This window comes from Ylistrum balloti, unplaced genomic scaffold (genome assembly GCF_031769215.1).
Source record: "Ylistrum balloti isolate Yb309-2 unplaced genomic scaffold, AGI_CSIRO_Ybal_v1 Utg369840, whole genome shotgun sequence".
NCBI classification, from domain to species: Eukaryota; Metazoa; Mollusca; class Bivalvia; order Pectinida; family Pectinidae; genus Ylistrum; species Ylistrum balloti.
In genome coordinates, this window is record NW_026781998.1 from 1084280 (window position 1) to 1111566 (window position 27287).

Sequence of the window (27287 nt, forward strand, 5' to 3'; positions counted from 1 at the left end):
TTCCTATCCCAATGTCAGGAAGTTGGCCAATCAGAGTCCGGATATACATTACTACTTAGAGGACACATTGTCATCTCACTACAGGACAGACCCCTACACAGGATGTTGTCAAACCTTACCACAATGATGTACAATAATCATAGCTCAGATATGTGACATATCACCAGTAGAAGCAACACACATTACATGGAGATAAGAGGATTCATACTGTTTGTGTCACAGTTTTTCAGGGAAATCTGTGGAAACATACCAAACTAATGATAGTATCAGAAGAAACGCTGCTGTTTGGAAATAAGTTTGGATTGAATATCATATTGGAGTGAATATTACAAATCTGTGCTTATGTCCTCACCACTGCTACCGAGGTTTCAGAGTCTGCGACGTTCAGTTCGACGGACAAAAAGCACAAGATCACAAGAAAGGGTATTTATATTAATCAATGCTGGAAATTAAACTTTCGTTTTGTAAAACCTATTTGTAAACCATTTAGGAATATGATAATAAGATACATGTTTTATAGGGTATACAAAAGAAAGATACATGTTTGATAGGGTAGACCAAAAATGAACAGATGTTTAATTGGGTAGACAAAAGGAAGACAGATGTTTGATAGAGTAGACAAAAGAAGACAGATGTTTAATTGGGTAGACAAGAGAACATATGTTTAATTATGTAGACAAAAGAAAGACAGATGTTTTATAGGATAAACAAAGGAAAGACATGTTTTATAGGGTAGAAATAAAAAAAGACAGATGTTTTATAGGGTAAACAAAGGAAAGACATGTTTTATAGGGTAGACAAAAGAAAGACAGATGTTTAATAGGGTAGACAAAATAAAGACATGTTTTATAGTGTATGTAAAAGACAGACAGATGTTTTAGAGGGTTTACAAAAGAAAGACATGTTTTATAGGGTAGACAAAAGAAAGACAGATGTTTTATAGGGTAAACAAAGGAAAGACATGTTTTATAGGGTATACAAAAGAAAGACAGATGTTTAATAGGATAGACAAAATAAAGACATGTTTTATAGTGTATGTAAAAGACAGACAGATGTTTTAGAGGGTAGACAAAAGAAAGACATGTTTTATAGGGTAGACAAAAGAAAGACAGATGTTTTATAGAGCATACAAAAGAAAGACAGATGTTTTATAGGGTAAACAAAGGAAAGACATATGTTTTATAGAGCATACAAAAGAAAGACAGATGTTTTATAGGGTAAACAAAGGAAAGACATGTTTTATAGGGTATACAAAAGAAAGACAGATGTTTAATAGGATAGACAAAATAAAGACATGTTTTATAGTGTATGTAAAAGACAGACAGATGTTTTAGAGGGTAGACAAAAGAAAGACATGTTTTATAGGGTAGACAAAAGAAAGACAGATGTTTTATAGAGCATACAAAAGAAAGACAGATGTTTTATAGGGTAAACAAAGGAAAGACATATGTTTTATAGAGCATACAAAAGAAAGACAGATGTTTTATAGGGTAAACAAAGGAAAGACATATGTTTTATAGAGCATACAAAAGAAAGGCAGATGTTTAATAGGGTAGACAAAAGAAAGACATGTTTTATAGTGTATATAAAAGACAGACAGATGTTTTATAGGGTAAACAAAGGAAAGACATATGTTTTATAGAGCATACAAAAGAAAGACAGATGTTTAATAGGGTAGACAAAAGAAAGACATGTTTTATAGTGTATATAAAAGACAGACAGATGTTTTATAGGGTAGACAAAGAAAGACATATTTTATAGGGTAGACAAAAGAAATATAAATGTTTTATAGGGTCGACTAAAGAAAGGCACATGTTTTATAGGGTAGAAAGATATATTAACATCCTTGGTAACTAGCTGCGTTCACCCTTCACAGGGCTCTTATAGTGTTTAGAGAGAATTTGTAGTTAAATAGGATGTACAATAAAGAAAGCAGATGAAAAGTAGATTAATTTGTTTTATTCAAATATTTAATTCTGATTAAGTTTCTGGTTATGGATATATACAATAGACTATCACCTTTGTGTGATGTAGACAAAGTTTTCACCTGGTTAAAACATCTAGTTTCAGATATATACAATAGACTATCACCTTTGTGTGATGTAGACAAAGTTTTCACCTGGTTAAAACATCTAGTTTCAGATATATACAATAGACTATCACCTTTGTGTGATGTAGACAAAGTTTTCACCTGGTTAAAACATCTAGTTTCAGATATATACAATAGACCATCATCTTTGTGTGATGTAGACAAAGTTTTCACCTGATTAAACTTCTGGTTCTTGGTAAATACAATAGACCATCATCTTTGTGTGATGTAGACAAAGTTTTCACCTGGTTAAAACATCTAGTTTCAGATATATACAATAGACCATCATCTTTGTGTGATGTAGACAAAGTTTTCACCTGGTTAAAACATCTAGTTTCAGATTGATACAATAGATGATTACCTTTGTGTGATGTAGACAAAGTTTTCACCTGGTTAAAACATCTAGTTTCAGATTGATACAATAGATGATTACGTTTGTGTGATGTAGACTATGCTAGCTCATCCCCAAAGATTCTCTGAACAAATCTCCAGGTTTTTAGATGATGATTTACACATTATAGGCAAGTGATTGATTTTTCTCTTACCCCAGATAAATAAATCCATGCTTTTTCCCGTTGTGAGATTTCCTGGTCCTACCCTAAAGTTGAGGCAAGCTACACATGCTCTTTGCATGTTCTGGAAACAATTTAAGTGACGTCACTGACATGACCTGGAAGTGTAATTTGATTAGAGATTTTATTTGCATGTACACTAGAATCATCTGCTTTCCCAACTCACCCATTCTATTAAACATTATATTAATCTAGATTGTCTTCTGTCTAGTACAGATCAAACCAACCAAACTATAAAATTGACATAAACTCTGATTTTCAAACCAGTTTTACCCTAAACTTTCTTTCAGAATATTTTATTGTCATGGTGGTATTGACAGTAGGAATTGGGCAACAGGCAGAGCCTATGAAAGCCCTCTCCTTACAGTGCATAAACAAGTATACAGACACATCAATCAAAATTAGAGATAACAGATAATAATAATATTAGGAATAAGAATGTAGAAGATAGATTCAAATGGATGATTATATAACAGAAATGCAAAATAGGCATCACCATCGTTTGTATTATTGAGTTCCAGAACAGTAACATAAACTAAAAAATACAAATTAGGTATCACAAGATATTACAAGACTGGGTCAAAATATGTCCATTTGTGGTGGGACAGGCTGCAGGTTCAAACAGTCCATTTGCACATAATCCTGAGCTGAGTCCCTAAAATGGACAGGCGGACCCACACTTGAGACATCAAATACAAATGAGAGATAGAAAAGATAGAAGTATAGAATGGGATGTACATTTGCTAAAATAGGCGACCAGTGTCAGTTATGAATCTCTGAACTATATCAAGAATAAATTTATTCATGTTTGCATCAAGTATAGGAGAACCTTTGAGAAATGTATCAATTGTAGGAGGTATAGAATCACTAAGGTCAGAAAGGGAATTAAAGAGGAGTTGTCTCTGGTTAGTAAAGAAGGGACAGTGGAAAAAGAAGTGGGTACAATCTTCAACTGGGTGGCCACAGTTACAGGCAGGGTTATCTTTAAGGTGGGAATTGAATAAATCAAAATTCAGATTATTTGCAGAGTTTCTTAGTTGACATAAAATTATGTTAGCTTTTCTTTGTCCTTTATATTTGAAAGTATCATTACAGTGGAAAGGAGGAATGGTAGCTTGCTGTGATAAAAAAGATTTTTTTATCGCATAAATAGAAGTTAATGAGGGATACAGACAAGATGGGCCATTCCATTCATTCATGAGTTTTGGAAAGAAGCTAGTGCTATATTGACAAGTTCTAGTAAGGGGCACATCAAACAATCTATTGTGTCGAAGTGGATAAGGATCATTATTATTGTTTATAAAAGGTTGGATAGAATCAAATACATGAGGAGGGCATCTGTTATTTAAAATCTTAAAAAAATGGATATTTTGATGTAAGTGTCTTCTTTTAGCAAAGGGTATTAATCCAGACTCATTATATAGAATTGCATGACTGGTGCCCCGTCTTAGGCCAGTAATAATGTGAATTGCCTCTAGTTGAATTGATTCTAAGATGTTGCATTCCCTTTCTGTGCAATTAGCCCAAACAATATCAGCATATTCTAAAATAGGATGAATAAATGTAATATATATTAATTCAAGTGACTTTCTGTCAATTTTGACATAAACTCTGATTTTTAAACCAGTTTTACCCTAAACTTTGTAATCAGAAAGAAGTTCCTCAATTCATTGTTGGTTACTGTCAGTTCCAAACTTGTCAGAGTTATTCCCCTTATACCACATATTGTTGAGAAGAAAAAAAAAACTGCTACAAGACAAACACAAATGATAGTTAACAAGTTTTAATCTTGTCTAAGATTTTTTGTTTTCTTCACAACATCATTGTATAACAAGGCCTCTTCTAGACTTATTATTCCTTAAAACACCCTCTGATCTCAGTTTCTTGTTAGTTGATGAAAACCCTTTTATTATCATCCGGACTACTCTGTGTTGTCTTCTTCAAATGTGCGTCTTGTTGGAATTATACACCTTATAAAACATTTTTTGACTTTGCATAATTTTTAATGTATTTCATTAATACAAGTGCCCAATTACATTAAAAATCACATTAAAGTTTGTGTGTTAAGTGTTCCTGTAATCATATTACATGTCAACAGTGGTGTAACTATCGATAGAGTTAAAAGACGCTGTATCACAACAGTGGTGTAACTATAGACAGAGTTACCAGCCACTGTATCACAACAGTGGTGTAGTTACATACAGAGTTCCCAGCCACTGTATCACAACAGTGGTGTAGCTATAGACAGTTACCAGTTTCTGTATCACAACAGTGGTGTAGCTATAGACAAGAGTTCCGAGCCACTGTATCACAACAGTAGTGGTGCTAAAGACAGAGTTCCCAGCCACTGTATCACAACAGTGGTGTAGCTATAGACAGAGTTACCAGTCACTGTATCACAATAGTGGTGTATCTATAGACAGAGTTCCCAGCCACTGTATCACAACAGTTAGCCAGTTACCACTGTATCACAATAGTGGTGTATCTATAGACAGAGTTCCCAGCCACTGTATCACAACAGTGGTGTAGCTATAGACACAGTTACCAGTCACTGTATCACAATAGTGGTGTATCTATAGACAGAGTTACCAGCCACTTTATCACAACAGTAGTGTAGCTATAGACAGAGTTACCAGCCACTGTATCACAACAGTGGTGTAGCTATAGACAGAGTTACCAGCCACTGTATCACAACAGTGGTGTAGCTATAGACAGAGTTACCAGCCACTGTATCACAACAGTGGTGTAGCTATAGACAGTTACCAGCCACTGTATCACAACAGTGGTGTAGCTATAGACAGAGTTACCAGCCACTGTATCACAACAGTGGTGTAGCTATAGACAGAGTTACCAGCCACTGTATCACAACAGTGGTGTAGCTATAGACAGTTACCAGCCACTGTATCACAACAGTAGTGTAGCTATAGACAGAGTTACCAGCCACTGTATCACAACAGTGGTGTAGCTATAGACAGTTACCAGCCACTGTATCACAACAGTGGTGTAGCTATAGACAGTTACCAGCCACTGTATCACAACAGTGGTGTAGCTATAGACAGAGTTACCAGCCACTGTATCACAACAGTAGTGTAGCTATAGACAGAGTTACCAGCCACTGTATCACAACAGTGGTGTAGCTATAGACAGAGTTACCAGCCACTGTATCACAACAGTGGTGTAGCTATAGACAGAGTTACCAGCCAGTGTATCACAACAGTAGTGTAGCTATAGACAGAGTTTCAAGCCACTGTATCATAACAGTAGTGTAGCTATAGACAGTTACCAGCCACTGTATCACAACAGTGGTGTAGCTATAGACAGAGTTACCAGCCACTGTATCACAACAGTGGTGTAGCTATAGACAGAGTTACCAGCCACTGTATCACAACAGTGGTGTAGCTATAGACAGAGTTACCAGCCACTGTATCACAACAGTGGTGTAGCTATAGACAGAGTTTCAAGCCACTGTATCATAACAGTAGTGTAGCTATAGACAGTGGTGTAACTTTAGACAGAGTTCCCAGCCATTGTATCACAACAGTGGTGTAGTTATATACCTAGCCACTGTATCACATTGTAGTATTGTATTGTTTCCTTTTCGCTGTCTACAACACTAAGGACATTATTAAAATGCTGCACTCTGTTTAGTGATGTAAATGCCCTCAAAACACAGACATTAATCTATGTAGAAATAAAAATTGTGGAAATAAAAAAACTTGTATGCTGTTAAAAGTTTCTAAGTTACAAAGTCACACTATACATATATTGTGAAAGTCTTGAATGTCTGAATAAGGGTTTAAATTGTTAATGTCATATCCCAGTTATATCACGCTTGGTTTCGACAAGTTCCACATGATGTAAAGCAGTATTACAAATTTTAAGATTACAAATTTTTATAGTGATTCTCAATGTTTCTCTCTCTAATATTTTGCAGTAATACATTGTGTATTAAATAGTGAAACTGTGTGTATTTATCAAGCAGATGTGAAGGATTTGATCAAAGACAATAAATTTTGACCAGTTTTAAGACTATCATTGTGTAAGGATGCTAGTAACACGGTTCATTACTGTTGTTTAGTGACTCATGATGTTTGTTAAATACTGTGGTACATATATAAACATTATGTGCCAGTGTAAAGTATACACATTCTCTTAAGATATTTACTGTCACTTCAGTATTTCAAAAAAATATTATTGATGACTTTGAGATATGGCAGCCAGAAGAGAATGTGATTGGGAAAAGGTTGTAAGTATATTTAAGTTCACGTTGATTTTGTGGTGAGAAAACTTAAAGAATACCTTTATGGAGGTTAATGATAGCCACCTCACCTCTGGAGAAAATTATGAAGTAATTATCCTGTCAGTCATAGTTCTGACACTAATAATCAACACTCTCATCTCTTAAAAGTTATTACAAACACCTGTATGGAACATTTACAATAGACCATTTTACCTTGGATCAAATTTTCCAAATATCGCAAACTTCAAACTTTTACTTACTAACTTTCAAATCAGTGTTTGCTTTCAAATTTTAAATTTGTTTGGTTTTGTGGTTATATAACATTTAAAAAAAAGCTAAACATGTGAGTGATTTGAGTTAGATTTACATTTTTACCAAACAGGTCCAGAGGCATTTTATTGTAAAAATTTCAAAATTATGGGTATAGCCTTCTCTGATATGTTACAGTGTTTATTGTGTAAATTGTATTGAAATTGGATTTTACAGTTGATGGTATGGGATAAAAATATGAGTTATTACTTCCAAGGGTAACCAAGCCAAATATGAGTGTTTGGAGGTGAACACAAGAGTATAGCATTTAGGATTTAAATAAAATTTATGTATACCAGAATGAATTAAAACGCAAATGACTGATAATGTATTCATAGATCTTTTGTAAAACATTTTTTTGAGATATAATATAATTTAGTGTAAGCTTGGAAGGATCAGGTAAGTATATACTGAGCACACACAGTGTGCATCAATATACAGCTGAAAGGTAACCTGAGAGGTGTCTTGTGTCTGTTTTCTGATCAAAGTCACAAAATCTCATGGCCATTGATAACAATAAGAGTAATAAGGTGAGGTGTGTGTATTGGTACGTCAGTAACACTGACATTTTAGATAATACTGGCTGGGGATTCCGGTGTCTGACATTAGTGTTCATGCAACAACATTTTAAGCTGTACATCTGGCCGTTTCAATTCTGATCTATAGTGAATTTAATTAATTCGAGTGCGTTTTACATACTCTAACTTGAAAGTTAAAGGAAGTGAATGCTGTTGAGTATACTGTGATATTGAACCATAAATGTGTGCTCTATGCAATTTACTGTACATGGAAATGGAAAATGACTCAGGATTGTAAAAATGATATATAGCTATTACAATGTCATTTGAAGGATGATTTGTGATGTGCAAACATTACCAATATGACACCGAGAAGAAACGTAGGTAACAGGTGACACAGGCTCTTTAGGTAAACCAGATGTATACGAGACGAGAGAAGCTTCACACATATAAGGTATATATCTAATTTACGTAATATTTGGAATGATATTACTACAATTAGTCACAATATATTGAAGAATTGGTTTGAAGGGACGTGAGTCTTAACCAGTGTGATAGTTTGAACTTGTTCCTTATAAGAAAGGGGCTGAGATGATAGCCATGTCGTTACCCAGCAGGAATGGTTTATAAATGTTGGAATAACTGGTTTTGTAATTGTCATTTTGTCATTCATTAAATATCAGCATAAAAAAGTATTAACTGATTTTATTTCTGGTAAAAGTGTGGAATTGCTTTAAGTGATTTGCAAGTACAGTTTTTTTCCTCTTGAATCGGGCATGCAGCTTATATGCGAGTGAAGTTTATACGTAGACAAAACCCCAAAAATCGGCAGAATGGGAGAAAATTGTGGTATCTGTACAAGACATCATAAATTGGATTTTACGAATACCATGTGTTTGTGACAGAAACAAATCGCATAGAACCAATTGCAATGGTATACTAAATTATTTGAAGATTGCGATCGAATAACATACCTGTGGATTTAATTAATTATACCTGTTGACATGAATCAGTAATATATTCTTGACTTGCGTGGTTTCTTCACAACAGTATATGCAAGAAAGCGTAGCGGATGTATCTAGTAGGCTATTGCACCCTGGGTCCGATAGGATGAGGCCGCCGACAGGGGCAATACAAAAAATTTTATATGTGTGTATACTTTTACTAAAACCGTTGAAAGGGTGATTTGTGTGTTTTTTGAGAACATATATGATGCCGGGAATGGCACTTAAAAGGGCCATCTAAAGGGGCAGAGTGTTTTGCATATTTATTGTAATGAGGTCAAGAGGTCAAATTCTTAAAAAGCTGACATGATTGTTTACAATGTCCATGGTGTTGACGTAGCTTACAAAAATGTATTACAGGATATTAGGAGGATTAAGTTGGGTTCGGGAGATGTAGGGAGGATTAAGTTGGGTGTGGGAAATGTAGGGAGGATTAAGTTGGGATGGGGAGATGTAGATAGTATTATGTTGGGACAGGGAGATGGAAGGAGGATTTTGTTTGGATGGGTGGAGAGGGTTATTTTTGGGACATATATCAGTTTGGTGGGAGATGTTGGGGAAAAGGATAATGAGGTCAAGAGAAAATAGTTGGATAGAGAATTTTCCTGAAGATCAGTTGAGACTAACTATAAGGGTGTCTGGGGTGATGTATTGTTGGGTGTAGGATAGAGAGAATGTTTGGTCTGGAGATGAGTTGAGACTAACTATAAGGGTGTCTGGGGTGATGTATTGTTGGGTGTAGGATAGAGAGAATGTTTGGTCTGGAGATGAGTTGAGACTAACTATAAGGGTGTCTGGGGTGATGTATTGTTGGGTGTAGGATAGAGAGAATGTTTGGTCTGGAGATGAGTTGAGACTAACTATAAGGGTGTCTGGGGTGATGTATTGTTGGGTGTAGGATAGAGAGAATGTTTGGTCTGGAGATGAGTTGAGACTAACTATAAGGGTGTCTGGGGTGATGTATTGTTGGGTGTAGGATAGAGAGAATGTTTGGTCTGGAGATCAGTTGAGACTAACTATAAGGGTGTCTGGGGTGATGTATTGTTGGGTGTAGGATAGAGAGAATGTTTGGTCTGGAGATCAGTTGAGACTAACTATAAGGGTGTCTGGGGTGATGTATTGTTGGGTGTAGGATAGAGAGAATGTTTGGTCTGGAGATGAGTTGAGACTAACTATAAGGGTGTCTGGGGTGATGTATTGTTTAGTGTAGGATAGAGAGAATGTTTGGTCTGGAGATGAGTTGAGACTAACTATAAGGGTGTCTGGGTAGTCTGATGTATTGTTGGGTGTAGGGTCTGTTTTACACTAAATAAATCTGTTGACAGCTGTGCAGGTTGACTACTGAAGTGTACTGAGATCAATACAAGATCATTACCTGATCCATTGTTACCCTATTATTTTACATGGGTACTTTTAGTTTGGCATTATACCAGATTTGTATACATATGTGTTTTGTCACAATGGACATGATCTCAAATAAGAATTCTCTTTAGGGTTTCAATATACTAATCTACTACAAACACAGATTTACAATTAACATACAACTGTGGTTTTTAATTTCATCTGTTTGAAAGGCAGAGGTTGGAAACTTAAGTCTGAAAGTTTTGATTGAGTAGGGTAAGGATTAATTACCGAGGACAAAAGATGTGTATGTGTATACACAGGTTTAAGACCTGGTGGATAGGGAAAGCAACATAACGCAAAGTCATATACTCTTTTAACCTTACTGACCAGGAAAATGTTACCGGTTGAAAATTTGGATAGAGATGGCACAACAGTTTGGAGACAGATTTTATGTTTATAAAACATGGATACTGAACAAGCCGTTATATTCATATGGTAAAATGGCCTGAAAAACTGTTATTTTATGGAAATCCTATTATGTGTTATAAAATTGTTTGGATTTTTTTTCATGAGCCATGTCAGAGGAATACTTCACAAGGAAGAAAATATTTTCAAACCTATAGCTGGGAGATATGTACATAAATTGGAGTTTATTCTCCATGTCATCTGTGTTTGAAATGTGAAAAAAAATATTTGGAGAATAATCAATATGTCAAATTTGATTGGATGGAAATCAAAGAATGGGAACTATGACATGCAGGAGGATGTACCAGTGGCACACGCTGTGTACCGACCTTTAACCCCAGTTTTCCCGGTTACCATGGCATTTGATTATGTATCCAGGTATATTAAAAAGCAGGTCAGTTATCAAGATTTTGGAAAAGCATTACTTAATTGTTGCCAAAGAGTGTGTTGATAACAGAATATATTACATTACACATTACACTATAACATAACTACCCTGTTATCTGTAATAATGCTATGATGTAGCCACGTAGCCCTGTTATCTGTAATAATGCTATGATGTAGCCACCTAGTCAGCTGTAATAACACCTAGTATGTAACTACCCTGTTATTTGTAGTAACACTTATTATATAATAACCCTTTCATCTGTGTCATTACATAAAAATTGTGATTATACATATGTAATATGACCTAGCAGAGTCTTTTCACAAATAGTTTGCCAGTTATCCCCTGTGGCAGTATGATAAAACAAAAGGTAGACTAAAGTTTGGATTTTGTTGCTGAATTTTATGTTTTACTGTAATTAAAAAGAGCAAATTTAATACTTGAACAAAAATGAAAATATTTCAGTGAAAGAAAATCTTGATAAATGTGTATAGTATATATATTCCTAATATGACCTGATGAGAATCTCGATAGGGTCTGGTCTCATTCCTATTTCCTTTACTCTTATACGCCTAGTGTAGGTCAGTAATTATATACGTATAGCTTACTGTCTTGTTCTATGTCCTTTACTCTTATACGCCTAGTGTAGGTCAGTAATTATATACGTATAGCTTACTGTCTTGTTCTATGTCCTTTACTCTTATACGCCTAGTGTAGGTCAGTAATTATATACGTATAACTGTCTTGTTCTATGTCCTTTATTATACGCCTAGTGTAGGTCAGTAATATGTCCTTTACTCTTATACGCCTAGTGTAGGTAGTAATTATATACGTATAGCTTACTGTCTTGTCTTGTCCTTTTCTTATACAAATAGTTTGCCATGTTACTCTTATACGCCTAGTGTAGGTCAGTAATTATGTACGTATAGCTTAGTCTTGTTCTATGTCCTTTACTCTTATACGCCTAGTGTAGGTCAGTAATTATGTACGTATAGCTTACTGTCTTGTTCTATGTCCTTTACTCTTATACGCCTAGTGTAGGTCAGTAATTATATACGTATAGCTTACTGTCTTGTTCTATGTCCTTTACTCTTATACGCCTAGTGTAGGTCAGTAATTATATACGTATTTCTTTCGGTCTTTTTCTATGTCCTCTTCTCTTATACGCCTAGTGTAGGTCAGTAATTATATACGTATAGCTTACTGTCTTGTCTATGTCCTTTATATATATGTAGGTCAGTAATTATATACGTATAGCTTACTGTCTTGTTCTATGTCCTTTACTCTTATACGCCTAGTGTAGGTCAGTAATTATATACGTATAGCTTACTGTCTTGTTCTATGTCCTTTACTCTTATACGCCTAGTGTAGGTCAGTAATTATATACGTATAGCTTATATGTCCTTTACTCTTATACGCCTAGTGTAGGTCAGTAATTATATACGTATAGCTTACTGTCTTGTTCTATGTCCTTTACTCTTATACGCCTAGTGTAGGTCAGTAATTATATACGTATAGCTTACTGTCTTGTTCTATGTCCTTTACTCTTATACGCCTAGTGTAGGTCAGTAATTATATACGTATAGCTTACTGTCTTGTTCTATGTCCTTTACTCTTATACGCCTAGTGTAGGTCAGTAATTATATACGTATAGCTTACTGTCTTGTTCGATGTCCTTTACTCTGTAATAAGTCACTCTCATGGGTCAGGCATTGAAGAAAGGTTTCTTTTAAATCCTATTATCAAGACCTACTTTTTGTTGATCTCATGTCGGCCATAGTGTATAATTTTACTGTCAGAGATATGCTTTAATTGTGAGGTAATAATGGATTCTTGATAAACATCTCACTGACCCATGTCAAGTTTCCAGAGTCACCAGGCTTCTGTTCTTGTTCAGTGAATAAGTGGAATTTTTTAGTGGCAGCAAAAAAAGAAATTGTGTTATAACTTCAGAATACAGGATATTAAAGGTGTGATATAGGCCTGCATATAAACAGAAAAATAAGAAGAAAATACGTTGATATATCCTTTAATAAAAGTTATGTTTTTATTTGATATTTCAAATTCATTATTGATAGAGTTAGAGGAGATCAGTCACAATTCTGTGGATTCTCTCAGAATTCACACCAATAAATATTTAGTGCTGATATGTTATTCTGTGCACTATCACATTTACAAAGGCACACAGACATTCTATTTTTGTAATATCACTTTTGGCTTTGACATTCTGCTGTGAACTACCAACAGGTATTAATGTTAAGTATATACCTGTATACAGAATTGATTTCATTGAGATTTGTTTAGAGGTCTGTGCCACAAAGAAACTCAATGAGGTTATGAAAGAAGTCACTGTATCCAAACACTTGGGAGACCTTGGATGACTGAAAATGTTCTGTCACCATAGTGCGTTGTCATATCATTCAATCAATATTGATGTGCAATTCTTACCTGTGGTCGTCTGATCACCTGGAAAAAACAAATGGAGACCTGTTACATTATCTACTCCCTAATAATGTCTGATTAATGACTTCAGTGTAGTTTATTTTCTGGAGTGTATAAAATAAAGGTATCAAGGGCATTATTGAACCGAGATCACTTACCTTCCAGATATAGTCAATAATGATCAAGATGTTGTAAGAATTATTGACTAGACACTTAACTAATGGAGACGCACACGCCCTCCTTCTTGGTGAGTGTATCATTGAAGTGACCCTGTGAAGTACTTTGTATGGCAACTTGACAATCTTAATCGTCACAGAACCATATTTAACTGTCAGTTAGATATCAAGTTTGATGTAGAATATGTCCTAGTTTAAAAGGAAATCAGTTTCACCTCATTTGATTTAAAACTTGCATCACATTGTATTGAAGGAGAAAAGAATGTAATATAACATAATTCCCTTAAAATGGCGACAATTTTGAACAGGACCTTTGAATGTACTATCTTCAAATTGAGATTGTAACAGCAGTGACTCCATATAATTTCCTTGTCCGATGTTGTTTATAGCTACCAGAGTATACTATCTTTATGCAGCAGTATGTCCATATTTGGTAATGACCCTTCCTTATGTATTGCTGTTGAATAAGATCACCATCCATTGCTTTTTCCTTGACCAGTATATAAGCCTGTGTCCTGACTTTGTATCACTGGTGATGTGTTGGCCCAGCCTGTGTCCTGACTTTGTATCACTGGTGATGTGTTGGCCCAGCCTGTGTCCTGACTTTGTATCACTGGTGATGTGTTGGCCCAGCCTGTGTCCTGACTTTGTATCACTGGTGATGTGTTGGCCCAGCCTGTGTCCTGACTTTGTGTCACTAGTGATGTGTTGGCCCAGCCTGTGTCCTGACTTTATGTCACTGGTGATGTGTTGGCCCAGTCTGTGTCCTGACTTTGTGTCACTGGTGAAGTGTTGGCCCAGTCTGTGTCCTGACTTTGTGTCACTGGTGATGTGTTAGCCCAGTCTGTGTCCTTACTTTGAGTTATTGGTGATGTGTTGGCACAGTCGGTGTCCTGACTTTGTGTCACAGGTGATGTGTCAGCCCAGTCTGTGTCCTGACTTTGTGTCATTGGTGATGTTGGCCCAGTCTGTGTCCTGACTTTGTGTCATTGGTGATGTGTTGGTCCAGACTGTGTCTTGACTTTGTATCACTGGTGATGTTGGCCCAGTCTGTGTCCTGACTTTCTATCACAGGTGATGTGTTGGCCCAGCCTGTGTCCTGACTTTGTGTCACTAGTGATGTGTTGACCCAGCCTGTCCCCGTACTTAGAATCAACTGGTGATGTACTGGGCTTATCGCAGGATCAATATGGCATATCTTCTTTGGTTTAAATGATATAAAATTGGTTATACAATGTTTATAAAGGAAAGGGAAGAAGGAAACATCTGCAGTAATGTAGAAATTTTACAGTAAACAACTCTATGAATAAATGCACATGAGATTTAATGATATTTTAAACTACTAAGAATATGTGTATGAAATTAGATGTAAACTACCTGGGAACTCTGAAATGCTGAGACATAGTGGAGACATAATATAAATGTACCTGTGTGTAACCCTGAAAAGGTGTATTTAGCTTCTGCATAACACTGATTTAAGGAGAACCTTTTCTGCTCTCTACAGACTCAGGAGATTTTCTCAGCTCCTTACAGACTCGGGAGATTTTCTCTGGTCCTTACAGACTCAGTAAGGAGATTTTCTCTGCTCCTTACAGACTCAGTTAAGAGATTTTCTTGGCTCCCTGCAGACTAAGGAGATTTTCTCTGCTCCTTACAGACACAGTTAGGAGATTTTCTCGGCTCCTTACAGACACAGTTAGGAGATTTTCTCGGCTCCTTACAGACACAGTTAGGAGATTTTCTCTGCACCTTACAGACACAGTAAGGAGATTTTCTCTGCTCCTTACAGACAGAGTTAGGAGATTTTCTCGGCTCCTTACAGACACAGTTAGATTTTCTCTGCTCCTTACAGACACAGTTAGGAGATTTTCTCGGCTCCTTACAGACACAGTTAGGAGATTTTCTCGGCTCCCTGCAGACTAAGGAGATTTTCTCTGCTCCTTACAGACACAGTTAGGAGATTTTCTCTGCTCCTTACAGACACAGTTAGGAGATTTTCTCGGCTCCTTACAGACACAGTTAGGAGATTTTCTCGGCTCCTTACAGACACAGTTAGGAGATTTTCTCTGCTCCTTACAGACACAGTTAGGAGATTTTCTCGGCTCCTTACAGACACAGTTAGGAGATTTTCTCTGCTCCTTACAGACACAGTTAGGAGATTTTCTCTGCTCCTTACAGACACAGTTAGGAGATTTTCTCTGCTCCTTACAGACACAGTTAGGAGATTTCCTCGGCTCCTTACAGACACAGTTAGGAGATTTTCTCGGCTCCCTGCAGACACAGTTAGGAGATTTTCTCGGCTCCCTGCAGACACAGTTAGGAGATTTTCTCGGCTCCCTGCAGACTAAGGAGATTTTCTCTGCTCCTTACAGACACAGTTAGGAGATTTTCTCGGCTCCTTACAGACACAGTTAGGAGATTTTCTCTGCTCCTTACAGACACAGTTAGGAGATTTTCTCTGCTCCTTACAGACACAGTTAGGAGATTTCCTCGGCTCCTTACAGACACAGTTAGGAGATTTTCTCGGCTCCTTACAGACACAGTTAGGAGATTTTCTCGGCTCCTTACAGACACAGTTAGGAGATTTTCTCGGCTCCTTACAGACACAGTTAGATTTTCTCTGCTCCTTACAGACACAGTTAGGAGATTTTCTCGGCTCCTTACAGACACAGTTAGGAGATTTTCTCGGCTCCTTACAGACACAGTTAGGAGATTTTCTCGGCTCCTTACAGACACAGTTAGGAGATTTTCTCTGCTCCTTACAGACACAGTTAGGAGATTTTCTCTGCTCCTTACAGACACAGTTAGGAGATTTTCTCGGCTCCCAACAGACTAAGGAGATTTTCTCGGCTCCTTACAGACACAGTTAGGAGATTTTCTCGGCTCCTTACAGATTTAGTTGGGGAGAACTTCTGTGTTCCTTACTGACTTGGTTGCTTAAGGAGAACTCGTCTGTAGTTTCAAGAAACCCCAGAATCAATCCTTAACAGTGTATTATGGCAGTTGCACCCTTTTGGTACAGTGATGGGGAAAAAACTATCAACACGAGACTTGTATTAAAAAATGTAATTAAATTGGTATTTGTTTTGTTGGGTTTTTTTTTTTTATTATTGAAAAAAAAAAAAAAAAAACTGTCAATGCAGTGCTCCAATAAATGTTCACCTTTTGTAAGTTGTGGGAAGTGGTGATCTTATAGAATTTGGTATGCTAGTGCTATAGTTGCACTGTTAGAAATGCCAGTACTTTAAAATGTCAAGTAATTTGCTTCTATTTGTTAAGTGCTTTTGTCATGTAATACTGAGATTGTACATACAATTTCCTTAATTTACTGATAATGGCTCCAGTAATTGACATCTCTAAGTAGGCTATAAGCCATTTCAAACCAGGGTTACGTGTTGAATATTAGATTGTCATCAATTCTTTCTGTGAATCACAGGAAGAAAACTTGTCTTCACCTCTCTAACAAAGCAATGGGTTCTAGTTATAGAAATTCAATGATGTCAATTCACTTTAACATATTAGATTACTATTTCAAAATGCTAGACATAATGTAATCATAGTGATTGTCTTCTCTACCTTAATTGTTCTGAAACCTGCATGGATCGGGAAAATACTGTATAGTAATATTTTCTTATTTTTCTTGGCTGTAGAATTACAGAAAACTAAGACAATTAACTAATATTGAAAAGTGCTGAACTCCATAGTTTTATATATGTCAGGTTTATGAAATTGAATCCCATTTGCTTTCTTTAATAAGAAAAACTTTTTTCATTAAATGAAAAAAAGTCCTAGACAGTTTTGATTGATGTTTTTGAAAGATGCTTTAAATATTACAGTAATCCAGACTAAATGAAATAAAATGGATGTGAACATGATTGATTCTATAGATCTCGGATAGTTTTTGAGTAACTGGCCATAAAGATTACATTCTATATTGATGAGAGGTGATGCAGTGTCCAAGAGTTTTATACTGAAGATAATGAGGCTGAGTTAGCTAATGGTCCTTGTGGTGGAGATGTTTCTGTGTTTTATCATGAAGGATGGTCAGTTTTCATGTGCGATGGGATAATCTCTTATATATCATAAAGTGATCTAATGCTGCGTGATAATTGAGATAATCTATCCTATATATCCTAATACCATTTCTTCCTGTGATAAATCATCATGGCTTTAACTTTCCTTTTCAATCATGCTTAGTAAGTGTGTCATATTACAAATGTATCTGTCCAATTACTAAAAGCTCTGTTCCAGAGTATAATTTAGTGTGGCTGGTTGTGTACTCAAGTACACGAACAAAAAACAGATTTGGAACGGTTCAGGTTTGTCATAATGGCTATCTATAGTTGTCATCTTACACATTGTCAGAGTCTACATCCAGGATTAAGGTGTTTGGTGTGAATTTGAATACCTTAATGTTGGCTCTTATAATCCTCAAACTTGCAGAAATGTGTATATACATATATATATATCTGTTTTAATGATACATTTGTATGAGTGTTTGTCGACCAGTCTTTGACCGATGGATCGGGGCTTTCTGGCAGGCATACTGCAGTTCTGTATTGTATTAAGAAGAGACATGTTATGTAGGTTACAGTAGAAAATATTTCTTTTGTGAGTTAATACACCGTGAAGAAAATGATGTGTAGTACATACACAATGGCTACACACCTTTAGAAAATCACAGGATGGAGTCCTCAGGTCAGAGGTTACCACAGATCGCCGATTCCCAGAGTTCAGTACATAAAACAAATAGATATGTTGGGAAAGTTGAATTGACATTGATCTGTTGAATGAAGACGTTAGACTCGGTGAGGTTGACGTTAGACTAATACTCGGTGAGGTGGTACTACTTCCGTCTTTTCAGATGTAGTATATTGTATTTGGACATATGATACCACTTTTGCAGGACTCTTACGGAGCTGACTATATATCATACCAGCTTTTGTGTCGATGTTTATATTTCCTTATTTAACAATGTTGTTTGTAAAGAAACTTGAATTGGACACGAAGAAGAGTTTTTGTGCTGTAGAAAATGTAATAGTACACTTGGGACAGTGTTATATAACAACTGCAGATGATGTATACGACAGTGTGGAATATAAAAAGTGCAGAGTATACATAGCACATTGACAGAGTCAGCTGTACTTAGTGTAACTTGCCAATGAAACCAGTCACATCTTTATATAACTGGGTCTTACAATTAAGAAATTACTAGGACGTCTTTAAAGTTTCCGCTTTGCTCGCAATATAGCTGTGTGTAAGTTGTTTAATTGGGAACAGAGCTGGTTAGTATTGCAAAGATTTGAGCGGAGTCAGAAGTGATGCCTCGGTGTTAAATAAGGGAGTATATCTGATTGTGATGAGTAGGAAATTCTGTGGCTATGGTATTGTAGAAAGCATTTAATGTTAAAAGAATTCCACTCTAATGGGTGATTATGGATTCCCTGGAATTGTCAGTAGGAGCGATATTTTCACCACGCGGACTCATGACAACAGCCCAAAACTACTTTCAGTGGGAGATACTGAATATACCAAATGTTGGTGACTTAGCAGCTCGAGTAAGCAGGATAGTCACAGGGGTAAGTAACTATTTTAGCAGGGTTGATTTCCGGTTTATCTAGAACACATACATGTTGGCTTTGTATCTGATGTCTCACAATCACCCAGTCATTATTTTCACATCAGTGTAATACTGGATGGGAGCATTCCATTTGTCATATCAGATTTTTGTACTGTTAACTTACAATTGTCAAACAATGTATGTAATTTCTGAGTTATGGCCCTTTGTTTGATTCCCATCACTTCGATAACTTGTATTTGGTGAGAGCAGATGGTGATGGAGGGAACTAGAAGTTGGCTGCTAAAATGCCTTGTTTTGAAACATATTCTTACTACATCATAGCTTTAAGTCTTAACACAAGACCATAAGCTTATTTTATTGACTATGGCATAGTTAGTATGTGTACATATCTTGAACTTCTGAACCCTCATATAGAGGAAGTTACCAATACTGATACAGAGGAAATAATGACCTTGATCAAAAGGAAGTCATAAACCTTGGTGAAAGATGTCTCCAACACTTTATAAACAAAAATATGTTTTACACCATTAACAATATCATATGTAAAAAAAATCTAAACTATAAAGTCATATATTGATGTTTAGTTAAATTTCAAACCAATGCTATAACATTGTCCTGTAATAAGGGCACCCCAGACATTTTATCTGAAATCCAATTTTGAAAATGTGCCTTCAAAATCTTGTTCATAGTCCTTGGTTACAGTGTGTGGTGACATTGTTTATGTAGAAATCATGTTTTTTCTGGCAGCTTTTTATAAATCAGTTGAAAATCTTAACTTAAGATTTCATGTTTAGTGGGTAATCTGTTATTGGAAATGTTTTGATATCCAAACAACCTGCCTTGTGTGGTGGATCTTAAGTCGTTAATAATACAAAGGATGACAGCGCAACAGCTTTCTCGTGTCACCTTTTCATTCTCTGTACTCACTGTGCATGTTGTCTGTTGGGATAACTGTACACATTTTTGTGATGTTAAGTTGGAGGAATTTCCCTGTCTATCTGATAGCTTATTGTTAATGAAAAAGACAATAACTTTGATACACTTATGAAATATTGAATTTATGAAGTGTTATTATCTTCAAATATTGTCTGATCCATAAGATATAGTCTGAACTGTTTGTAGGTGTTGTTTTGAGGTAAGGTATGTTGGAAAATTCCTGCTTATTATGCACCAAAGACACAAGTGAATATCACATTTCAGTACCAAATCAGATAGGATACACCATAGCCAAACTATTAATTAAACTGCAAGTCACAGCTGTTTGACCTATGATGAAACATAAGACCTTGCACAAAAGTGTTGGTGCTCTGTAGTAAACGGTATCTGTCCATCTGTCGGTCTGTCCATCTGTCTGCATTTTTATACGCCTGTCGAAAGGTCACTGTTACTGAAAAAAGAAAATGAATCAGTTAAAATTGTCTTCTCTAATGGAACTGTTGTTCTGAAGTGAAGGGAGATATATATTTAAATTTATAAAGGAGACTGTGTTATGGCACATTCAAAATTTTGTTGACATTTCCTTCCTTTTCCTCAAGACAGGAAAAGGGAAAGACATGAATGCATACTCTGTTCTGATAGATTTTTGTCATTTCTTATCTTTAAACAAATTGAATATTTGTTCATTTCTTGTCAAACTATGGATGTAGAAGTGCACTTACCCCTCAATTCACCACTGTTTGTAATTCAATATTGGATGATTTTCTAAAACCTATAGTTTATGTCTATATTCTATACTATTCACAAATGAATTTAAACATGGTATACTTGAGTTTTAAAACAGCATTACAGGTATTTTCTTTTACAGAATTCTGGTATTTCAGTTCACTTTCTGATGTTATGTGGGTTTATATTTCTTGTTCAAATCAAACTTAATGCAAAGACAACAATTTCAAAATCCAGCAATGAGTTTGTGTTTCAGGGTTAAAAGGTCACTGTTACTATTTATAGAGATTTGTCAAACATTTATTTATATCGTACAGGTATATTGTGTCAAGAACTTAATAAATACTGGGAATGCTTTTAAAACGGAATCAGCAAAAATGCGATTATGATTAATACATATGTCAGGACTATTCACAAACCCAGTGCAACAGCATATTTTGATTCAAATTCTCATATGTCCTAAATTGATAGAAGTCACCCTACAATAAGTTGATGCTAGTAATAAACTACACCCACATGTATTGGTATTTATTACTTTGACAGGTAACAAACCCCTCTCTTGACTTGGTGACTAATGTGTAAAGTCCCATGTCTTAATACAGGATAATGATAGTAGATTTATCAATGATGTACAACCTGATTAAGCAATTTATATCCTTCAGGGTCCACAAGGTCAGTAAAAGTTTAATATTACAGAAAGGGTATACTGTGCTTAAAACACATGAAATATAAAGGAAAAACTATCACATACAATAATAACTAAAACCCTTATTATCTCAGAAAGCACAAATATCAAATTTACTAATGTGATACCTGTAGGTACACCGATGTTGATGTTGTGGATGTACATGTTCCTAATTTGACAAAACATGTTCAATAGATCACACTATCTTAAAACATGGTTTGTTTGCACCAGAGATTTATGTGTTTTTGGCTCTGCGACAGAGTGTGACATAGTTTGTCATTGTTTCCAGTGAGCATTGTCCTGGTGCTTATTTTGGTAAAGAGTCCTTATAGATAACAGACAGGGGTAATAGAGTATGAACATTACTCCCTATGTAAATATTCTTCCGTCACTGGCAGGAGTTGAGTTTGGGTACTACACCTGCTCCAATATAGGTCAACTAAGTCAGAATTACTTACTGTTACTTTTAAATCATCATCCAGAGGTGAAATAATTTCAAAACTTAAACAAGATGTATTTTTTGTTTAGGTACAATTTCAGCTAAATTTGCTTATGCTTAAAGATGTAAACTATCTTATTGTTTGCTTAATCTCCTTTGCAGGAGAGTTCCTATTAAAATGTAAAATGTCCAGTGACTGAAAAATTGAAACTAGTTGATGAATGCAGAGAAATAGAAACAATTAATGAATCGGTAATATCACATACATCACAAGTATTAGTAAATTATAAACAAATGAAAATGACAAGGGAGATAACTATGATATGCATCACACCTATCACATTTGAAACACATAATTTTTTGCTTTCAGTTTTTTTTATCTTGGAAGATATTCATTATAATGTTTTGTGAAATGATGGCACAATTGACAACATAGGAGAAATCTTTTGAAATCACAGTGACTTAAAACACGTTTCAAAATGTCAAAATTTCAAAAGTATTGGTAAAGGGATGTCATGTTGAGACTAAGTTTAGTACTCTTTATTTCATTGGCATTGTTTGATCCATTTTGTGGATGTATTTAATCTAGAGCCAATGTTTTACATTACTTTTGTATAAAAGTTATTTATTTCTCTGTTGATAATGTTTCCTTTGTGGATTTTTTCTTGCAAGGTTTCGTGTTGGTTTTCTTTAAAGAAATATTCCATTTAATGTAAAGAGGTAATTATACGATGGCAATTATGTCATTGAAAACATCATTCTTGTAATCAATCTTTAGCAATGGTTGTAGATTTCTTTCAACAACACAGATGTGTTGTTTCATCTATAAAATGTATTCCATATATACCAGCTGTAATGTAATTACAAACGAACCTGCCTAGATAGGTTGTGCTATCCTACTGTGTATCAATAGAAATGTAATACATTCAATTGTCCTGCTGCCTTTCAGTACGACATCTGAAGGTTACACCTCCACATGTATAATTACTGTAATGTCACCTCTATCTTATTTACACATGGACAATCATTCTTTTGTCCGTAAAAAACATCAATTTCATACACAAAGTTATAAAAATAGTGATTTAATAACGGGCCATAAAAACAGTGATTTAATAACGGGCCATAGATTCCCAGTGTTCCATATAGAGGGCCAGTGGATTGGAATTGTGATCATTTCAATCAAAGACACCTAACATTGGACTGAAATTTAATCAAATAGAATAGACCTTTAATTGTTGAATGGCATTCTTGTCATATTCTTTACCAAATCTTATAATATCTGTGTGAGCTAATATTTTACTTGGGAGCCCAGTTGGAAGTAGTATTATAGGTAGGATGATCTGAATGTTTTGGTGTGTACCTTGAGAGATCTGACTGGAAGAAGTCATAAGAATAACACCATTTAACTAGGGCCTTTATACTGTTTGATCTCTTCTGTCTGTTGAAGAAAACTGGTGGTGGTGATATAGGGACATACACAAACATTGAAATGCCTCACCTTTAACGAGATTAAGAAGGCCTTGGGTACACAGGTAGAGAAATAGAATTGACTGGCACACCTTGTGATTGACGTGCTATCGTTTCATTTTCCTGGTGAACAGTTGTACACCTTTTGGGGAAAGTTATTATGATTTCGTTCCTCACTAATCAGTTCTGATAATGTTAAATTGGTTGGAAGATATTTTTCACTGGCTGTAATAGGACATTGTGTGTTCTGGACGTTTTTGGAATGATGGACTCATGACCAGAGTTAATGCATGTGTTGTGCATTTTACCTGTCCTGTGACTGTAGGTGATCGATCAGAACTGGGACTCAACACTTCATACCTGCTACCTACAGTAAACACATCGTTAAAAAGATGGGATTTGAAATTCAAATTTACTTTTCAATACATGTGTGGTTTTGTATTTAAGTGTCGTCTAAATGGTATGCATGTATCTGCGTGGTGATGTCTATACATGTTTGCTTGTTCACAATAATATCAAAAGAAATCAGTGATTTTTTCGGATATGGATGTTTATTTCATATAAGGATGCAAACTTCAACCACAAACAACATTTTAAACATTCAAAAATTTGACTTGAACGGATGCATTATGTAAGAATTGAGGAAATTTAAATTTGAAATTGATTTGTTTGTGTAGTTAGATTTCGCAATCTTCAGACGTGAAAGGTATCTTATCTGTTAAGAACAGTCGTTAGTGGAGGTGTGTAAAATAGTGCCAATGTGTCGTGTAATTAGGGTACAGTTCCCTGTAATGTGTTATTCTTTAATTGGGACTCATAGGGACTTACAGGTACCTAGAGTCATCAGGAAGGGGTTGATTTATCAGTATGAACCCTGAGGTATCAGTGTTGTGTTGACCGGCTGTGGTGTTGTCCATTTTGGAGATTGCCCTAAGGGGCAGAGGTTTATCAGGATAATTAAAGGAACAAATGAATTACAGTCCATAGTGCTAATCATTTGTCTGGTGTGGTGAATAGGTGAGGACACCTAACCAGGTACCAGAACTTCATGTTTGTTAGGACAGGTAGATTATCTCGTCAAGAGGTTTATAGACAAATAGATCTTTATCACCTGGAGATTCTGTGATGTTAACATGATAGCAACAATACAGATATATTGATAGGATCAAACGAGACTTGTTCAGCTGCACTTACACTGGGATTTAACGAGAAATTATCATGAGTACTTGGATTACGTACAAGATACTTATTGTATCCCAGAGATCTGTGTGGTAAAATTTGCTGATAAATTATAGATGTAATAAATGAACATGCAGTTTGATAAAAACAGTGCGTACATGCGAGCTCTCACTCCTGATCATCTGAGTCTGAGACCAAAGAAGAACAAAGATATGCGAAAACTCTCTCTAACGTTTACGTACAAGGATTTTTATCACTTTTTAAAGGTTGGTTTTAATCTGTAAACATGTTTTACTTTCAAAGAGATTGATATTTTGGTTTTCCACAGTACATTACTATGCTTATTACACTATTGGTATGTATTTATGCCCTCAGCATATCAGTTGGCTTTAGCTAGAGAAGTAAAAAGGACAGTCAAATATTTTTGTCCTATTTCCATGATAATCTGAGTCTCTATCAGTGAATTGTATGTATTGCTATTATGCCCTTTCACACACCCCTTATATTAATACTTCCCAGTACCAAGGATAAGTACCTAACTTGAGTTAATATAGAATTAGATTTTGTTATTGTCTTTCTGATGATATAAAGGAATTATTTAATGAAAGGTGATACATATTGAATAGATCTATATATCTGATAGTGAATACCCACACACTTGTGTATGTTATATAGCTTTATCTGATAGGGAATACCCACACACTTGTGTATGTTATATAGCTTTATCTGATAGAGAATACCCACACACTTGTGTATGTTATATAGCTTTATCTGATAGGGAATACCCACACACTTGTATATGTTATATAGCTTTATCTGATAGGGAATACCCACACACTTGTGTATGTTATATAGCTTTATCTGATAGGGAATACCCACACACTTGTATATGTTATATAGCTTTATCTGATAGGGAATACCCACACACTTGTGTATGTTATATAACTTTATCTGATAGGGAATACCCACACACTTGTATATGTTATATAGCTTTATCTGATAGAGAATACCCACACACTTGTGTATGTTATATAGCTTTATCTGATAGGGAATACCCACACACTTGTGTATGTTATATAACTTTATCTGATAGAGAATACCCACACACTTGTGTATGTTATATAGCTTTATCTGATAGGGAATACCCACACACTTGTGTATGTTATATAGCTTTATCTGATAGGGAATACCCACACACTTGTGTATGTTATATAGCTTTATCTGATACCCACACACTTGTATATGTTATATAGCTTTACCCACACACTTGTGTATGTTATATAACTTTATCTTGAATACCCACACACTTGTATATGTTATATAGCTTTATCTGATAGGAGAATACCCACACACTTGTATATGTTATATAGCTTTATCTGATAGGGAATACCCACACACTTGTATATGTTATATAGCTTTATCTGATAGAGAATACCCACACACTTGTGTATGTTATGTTATATAGCTTTATCTGATAGGGAATACCCACACACTTGTGTATGTTATATAGCTTTATCTGATAGAGAATACCCACACACTTGTGTATGTTATATAGCTTTATCTGATAGAGAATACCCACACACTTGTGTATGTTATATAGCTTTATCTGATAGAGAATACCCACACACTTGTGTATGTTATATAACTTTATCTGATAGGGAATACCCACACACTTGTGTATGTTATATAACTTTATCTGATAGGGAATACCCACACACTTGTGTATGTTATATAACTTTATCTGATAGAGAATACCCATACACTTGTATATGTTATATAGCTTTATCTGATAGGGAACACCCATACACTTGTGTATGTTATATAGCTTTATCTGATAGGGAATACCCACACACTTGTGGATGTTATATAGCTTTATCTGATAGAGAATACCCACACACTTGTGTATGTTATATAGCTTTATCTGATAGGGAATACCCACACACTTGTGTATGTTATCTGATAGGGAATACCCACACACTTGTGTATGTTATATAGCTTTATCTGATAGAGAATACCCACACACTTGTGTATGTCATGTAGCTTTATCTGATAGGGAATACCCACACACTTGTGTATGTTATATAGCTTTATCTGATAGGGAATACCCATACACTTGTGTATGTTATATAGCTTTATCTGATAGGGAACACCCACACACTTGTATATGTTATATAACTTTATCTGATAGGGAATACCCACACACTTGTATATGTTATATAGCTTTATCTGATAGAGAATACCCACACACTTGTGTATGTTATATAACTTTATCTGATAGAGAATACCCACACACTTGTATATGTTATATAGCTTTATCTGATAGAGAATACCCACACACTTGTATATGTTATATAGCTTTATCTGATAGAGAATACCCACACACTTGTGTATGTTATATAACTTTATCTGATAGGGAACACCCACACACTTGTGTATGTTATATAGCTTTATCTGATAGGGAATACCCACACACTTGTGTATGTTATATAGCTTTATCTGATAGGGAATACCCACACACTTGTGTATGTTATATAACTTTATCTGATAGGGAATACCCACACACTTGTGTATGTTATATAACTTTATCTGATAGGGAATACCCACACACATTTGTGTGTTATATAGCTTTATCTGATAGGGAATACCCACACACTTGTGTATGTCATGTAACTTTATCTGATAGGGAATACCCACACACATGTTATAGTATTGATTTAGAATTTTTTTTTT

At 35.3% G+C, this 27287-nt stretch overlaps 1 protein-coding gene across 2 annotated transcripts in view; it reads left to right on the forward strand.

Moving 5' to 3' along the window:
* LOC132545295 (regulator of G-protein signaling loco-like) overlaps positions 1-27287 on the forward strand; it is a 74685-nt gene that overhangs the window by 19893 nt on the left and 27505 nt on the right. The window lies entirely within an intron of this gene.